A 6,000-nucleotide genomic window follows, 5' to 3' on the forward strand; every position below is an offset into this window, starting at 1 on the left:
ACAGAGACAAAGAGTGATAGAGAGAGTCTGTGTACTCAGAGAGGCTTGAGGGGTTCAAGAAAAACTCTTTTTGTTGTATCTATTGTGTGTTGAGACTCAAATTGAGCTCATACTTTTGTAAAACTCTGTTTTGAAGACATAATAGAGAGGTCACCACTGAAGGCTGGATCAAGAGACGTAGCCCTGGAGTGTTGGGTGAACTCCTTATTAAACTTGTTGTGTTTATGTGTGTTGTCTATTATGTTCTTTAACTACTTCATTGTCTATGTATTTCGCAATCTTATCGATCCATTGCATAAAGTAACATAGGAAAATCCATGCACATGAGTCTGTAATACGTTAATAATTGTCTAAGATCTCATTATCAGATCAATCCTTCACCATATTATCATCTAAGAGAAGTCAAGCTTTGTTGAAGGATGCCATATTTTGGATGGTATTATTTCTACTCATGAGACCATACACTTCAGTGAAAATGCGACACGCAGAGTAGGTTCAACAGCCCAGCCTTTTCCACTCTGTGTAACCACTTCAGTGGCTCTAATGTTATAACCCCCCCACCCCGCAGTGTTCTGCTTCATGAGGTTTCTAGTCTCAAGGTGAGGGAACTTCTCGTGGTCAGCGAGGTGCCAATATTTGAATTTCAGGCTCGGCATGTGGCCCAGGTGCGTGCCTTCAAACATAATGCCATCTGGGAGGAGCGGGGTCTGGAGCGAGCTCTTGGTCTCGTCCAGGTCCTTGGGCACTTTACCCTTCCCTTTTCGCTGGGGGAAATAGGCGGATAGTTTTGTCGTAGAGTGCGTAGGATGAGTATCCACCTCCATGCCTTCATCTTCTTCTTCTGCGATGATAACATCCTACAGATCTTCTTCTTCTTCGTCTATTTCTATAGTCATGGCTTTTGCCTTCTCCTCCATCGATAGTTTGTTGTGCAACGGGTTTCGCGGGGACACACATATGGGAGCCATTGCTTGTTTATCTTTCTTGGGTCCTGGCGTGCGCAGTGATTTCGGGATTTCTACCACAATCCTGGCACCTTCTGGAACTTCCCCCACATTTAAGGCCTATGCAGCCTCCTCGACGGTCACTTCTGCTATCTCCATAAAATCCTTAGTTGTTGCCATTGTATCTATGCAGCAATCTATCACTCGCAATTTCAAGGGCTTAATCAACGCTCAACTCACAACAATCAGGGTTCTCCTGGACCACTCAATTCATAGATAACCAAGTGTTTTTTGATGGGCAGCCCTTTTTATTTTATAGCGCTTTTGGAATTCGAATTCAACCGTTCCCCCAAAATCTGGTTCATTAATGCTCCCTTGGCGACAGATTTTCCCAGATTTTGCCCATAAATCACGTCTTAAATGCCTGTCGCCCACTCCATTTGGCCTCAAGTCAAGCATCCCATCATGAATAGTGACTTCAATGGTCACTTTCCAGCCAACCCGCACAGGAGCGCAGCCCCCCGTGCGTAATCGTGGACCTTGTGACTCTTTGCTTCTGCACGCATCTCCAATATCACGCAGCTCTCAGGCAGAATAGTTTATAGTCTCGCGCTCCCTTCCAACTACCTGGAGCGCTAAGACTATCCTTCCCTCGGCTAGTCAAGTGGTCGCACCACCCGTGAAAATTTTCATCCGATCATTCATCATGTTGCCTGGAGAACCTCTACCTTTTACTATTATGGTCGGAATCGCATACTTTATTACTTGCAACACGCTACCCTAGTCATTATGCTGAGAAATATGTGGTCCAAGCCAAGGCATCAGACTGATCAATTCGCGGCAATAGGCCTTAACCCTGTCATCGTGATCGCACGCACCCTACTTTACCATACTGGTATTTTTGCCGAGAAAATATTTATTTATCTCGTCCTCCATCTTCTTGACTTTCGTGTCCATCAAAGCACTTTTCTTCCTTAACCTTGCCCTTTCTTCTTCAAGTTTGTAGAGTTTAAGGTTTCCCTATCGGATTTCTTCCACAAGTCCCATGCATTCTATTTCTTGCAATTGTGTGATCCCTTCTTTCTGGGCTTCGCGAACCATCGTATCTACTGGTGCTACTATGCGCAGACTAGTTGTTGCATGCTCCATAGGGATTACACCATTCACTTCATACTTCAGCTTCAGAGGTTCCCGCGTAGTCAGGGTTTTGCACATGGTCTTATAAGCCCAGAGAACCATTGGTACGCGCAAGTCCCAGTCAGTTCGTTTCACATGGTGGACCGTCTTCATTGCTTCACGTACTTTGTCAAATTCTTTTGCATGAATATGCTTCTGCATGCTTGGTCTTACCATAATTCCTAGTCCCAACCGGAGGGGTCGTTCGAGCCATTGTCTTGCACTTTCCTGCTTGTCGGTCGTGTTTTCTATCGCGAGGACGATGTGCGTTTGTGAAGGTTTCACACCATACACATGTACCCATCTGGAAAGGTAGGCACACGGGTTGTTTCGTCTATCATACTTGGTTTTCATCCGCATCTGAGGCTTTCCAAACCACATGCGCATTATCTTTCTACATTCGCGCCAGTCCTCAAAACTTCTTTGATGCGTACCCCACGATCTTGCGGGCATAGCATGCAATACCCATTTCAGAGCATTGAAATGCTGCTATTACGATACTTCTCTTTCGAATTTGTTCAGGAAATCATCCACCTCACTCAATCTGTCATACATAGGAAAATCTCTTACTTCTATTGCCATGCAATGTAGCAACCTTGTCATCATGTTACAGTTGAGCGTGGTTCTGCCATCGTTCTATTTCCTCATCCGAATCTGAGGTGCAGGAGCTTTCGCGCTCCCATGAGAGTCTGTCATCTGTTGTTGGATTTACCCAGTCCTGCTCCCGCGCGGTTATCTTGTAGATACAATCTAGATCATCGTCGCTATCATAATCACGCACAGGATCTGTGAAGCATGATCCTTCGGCAGGGTCTAAAGGTACCACTACACATAATGACTTTTTCTCAAAAATCATCTTGCACTTCTTTAGATTTATCACTCCATTCATGTCAGTGGCCAAATCTGTTCCTAGTAGCGTGGGATAGGGATTGTTGTCATCAACAATCTCTATCACTTCGAAATCTACTAGCATGCTCGCACCTTCGATATCTACCGTTATTCCCTGCAATCTTCCCATAGGTAGGATATTTTGCTGGTTCGCCATTCGCAATTGAATAGGAGACCATTGCAGCGCAGGCCTGCAAATGCGCTCCCATGTCTGCTTTGGCAGGACATTCGTGTCTGATCCTAGATCCAAAATCACTTGATCCATTTCATATTCCCCGATCTACGTAGTCAATTGTAGAAATTTTGAATAATATGACACATATTCACATAGATTATCCTGATTATACACTTATAAGCGGAACATGCATAATACATAACCTCCTCTATGTTGATCATCAATTTACTAAAGCAGAAACATTCACAGGCGTACATAGAAGCATCAATCACACATATCAACACAGTATTTTCCCAGGGAAAGCATCTCGCTAAAAACCCCAACTATCTATATATTATAGTGATTGAATCATGTAACAATACATAGTACAATACTCCTCACAAGTACTCAGTACTATCTCCACATGCTACACACAATACAGCTCAGATCTGATCTCCAAATCTATTCCACTGCTTGCCTGCCTCCACAGCTCAATACCTGCTCAAGAATTGATGAGAATGGTTTACCAAACTCGTATTTGACCTGCAAATAATCACTCACACTGTGTTGGACATGAGCACAGGATACAATTCTTGGTATTGGCCAATTCATTGGCATACTCAATCCCTATGATTGTGCAAATCATCATGCACAGCTATAGTCACAACTGATAGCAATCTGATCCTCTAACACCTGTCCCTACTGAACTGAACATGCACTGACATGCAACTAAGTTAACTGATGTATTCTATAGTTGCATTATGAGTTAATAACTTGTGAATTAATTAATAACTAATTCACCCAACTCATCTCTAATCTATTGATCAGTTAGACTAAATACAACTAGTTTAACAAAGTTAAACTGAACACAACTCCATCAACTGCACCTCCAATCCACTAAACTCAACTCACTTGAGTTCTAACTGAAGTCTTGCATGCAAATATTAGTCATCCCATAGGTAACCACGTATTTCCTTTTGGGATCTGCATGTACCACATCCGTAGCTCATCCTGAAGTGCTCCAAGAGAATAAGATCAAGTTTATAGTCCAAATATTATTATGAGACAATAATATTTGACTTTTCTATTTTTGACAGCCAATCTAAAAATAGACTTTGATCACTCATACTGTGATCATCCCTGCTGGGATCAAAAATAGAACTTGCGCCATAATTTGTCTGCGGGCCCACTTAGTGAAGGCGACTCTTTTCACTAAGCTCCATCATCTTGTTGCATTCTCAACAAGCATTTCTTGTTGCACACTTTTCAACACTCCCTCTCAACAAGAAAGGCTTCCTCTCAAACCCAAACCTGTAACTCTGGAATGTTCTCCATGCAACACATCTGGCCGGTCCACTTCCTCTATCATCAGTCTCTGACTGCTATTGCCTCTGTCGACTGAAAACTCTGCATCTCTGTGCTCTTCAGTATCTGACTGCTCTAGCCTCTGTCACTTTGATCTCTGACTGCATCCGTGCTGCTGGTGGTTCTATCTCCCAGCATTGCATCCGCACTACACCTCCCAACTGACCTCCCTGTTGGGCTAGAAACATCCTCTGATGCTGAATCTCTACCTGCTACTGACAAGTGCTCCCTCTCTGACTTCTGCGCTACTGCAACATCTTCATGCATCTCGCACCATTGCACACCTCTCTGTGCCACCTAGCACTGTGCAAAACACTTGTGCCTCTCGCATTGCTACAGCCTACTAGCTATGCGCTGTCCTGGGATTCCCTGCACTGTCGCTCTCTCTGCCACTCCATCCGCATCTGTCTCTACCCAATCAATCAGTTCCTGCTACTACACATTGGGGCTCCCATAGCAAGGTCTCATCCAAGAGGTTGGGTACCTCAAGGATCTTGCCCCTCCTCCTTGGGACGATCAATCCACATCACCCCACCTCTTACCTGGAGGTATGGCTGCATGCGATCCCTCAACCCACCTGGCTCGAAGTTTCCCCCTAATGGAGGTCTCTGGATGAGTAGATGTCTCTACTCAATCTCCTCTCAGCTTCCCCTGTTGTGTCTGCTCCAAACCTCCTGAAGCTACTGCACCAATTGTGGCTCCTCCACAATTGTCTGAGACTTCTTCTGGCTCTGCATGTCGAGAGGTAATATGCGCTCCCTCTCAACCACCAAGTCTCCATCAGTTTCCTCGTTTCTCAAGGCTTTGCATGCATCTTGAACCTCAAGAGCATACAGGTTCTTGACCTGTGAACCAATCTGCTTCACCTGTCTAGTGATGATGTGTCTAAGGAAAACCTTTCCCTTACTAAAGACCACATCATAGCCTCTGTCTTCCAGCATTTTGATCGACACCAAGTTTCTCTTCAGTCCTGGTACATACTTGACATCGGTCAAGGTAAGGCGAGCTCCATGCTCCCTCTGAAAAATAATCGTGCCTACACCTGAGACACTATACTTCTCATCATTACCCATCCCTATGAGTATCTAGAGATCTTTCTCCTCCAAAGTACTGAATAAATTTTTGTCACCAGTCATGTGGAAAGAAGCTCCACTGTCAAGAAACCAACCACTTCCCATCATGGATGAAACCATGCATGTGAAGAGTGTGAAATCCAACTCAAACTGTGAAGCAAGTGCCTCACCTTCAGATCCTTCCCCGGATCCCTTCTTGGACTTCTTCTTTGGGCAATTAGTAGCATAATGACCCAACTCATGACAACAAAAGCATCTCACCTTCGCCTTGTCAACCTTCTTTCCATCATTGGAAGAACTGGATTCGGAAATAGAAACCTTCCCCTTCCCCTTCTTCGCCTTACTCGTTGAGGCACAGTTCTCCTTATCCTGCATGGATGAAGAACCGTCTCTGGTGCTC

This window comes from Pinus tabuliformis, chromosome 7, assembly GCF_031772625.1.
Source record: "Pinus tabuliformis cultivar Carrire ecotype Pingquan chromosome 7, CPIR1, whole genome shotgun sequence".
In the NCBI taxonomy this organism is placed as follows: domain Eukaryota; kingdom Viridiplantae; phylum Streptophyta; class Pinopsida; order Pinales; family Pinaceae; genus Pinus; species Pinus tabuliformis.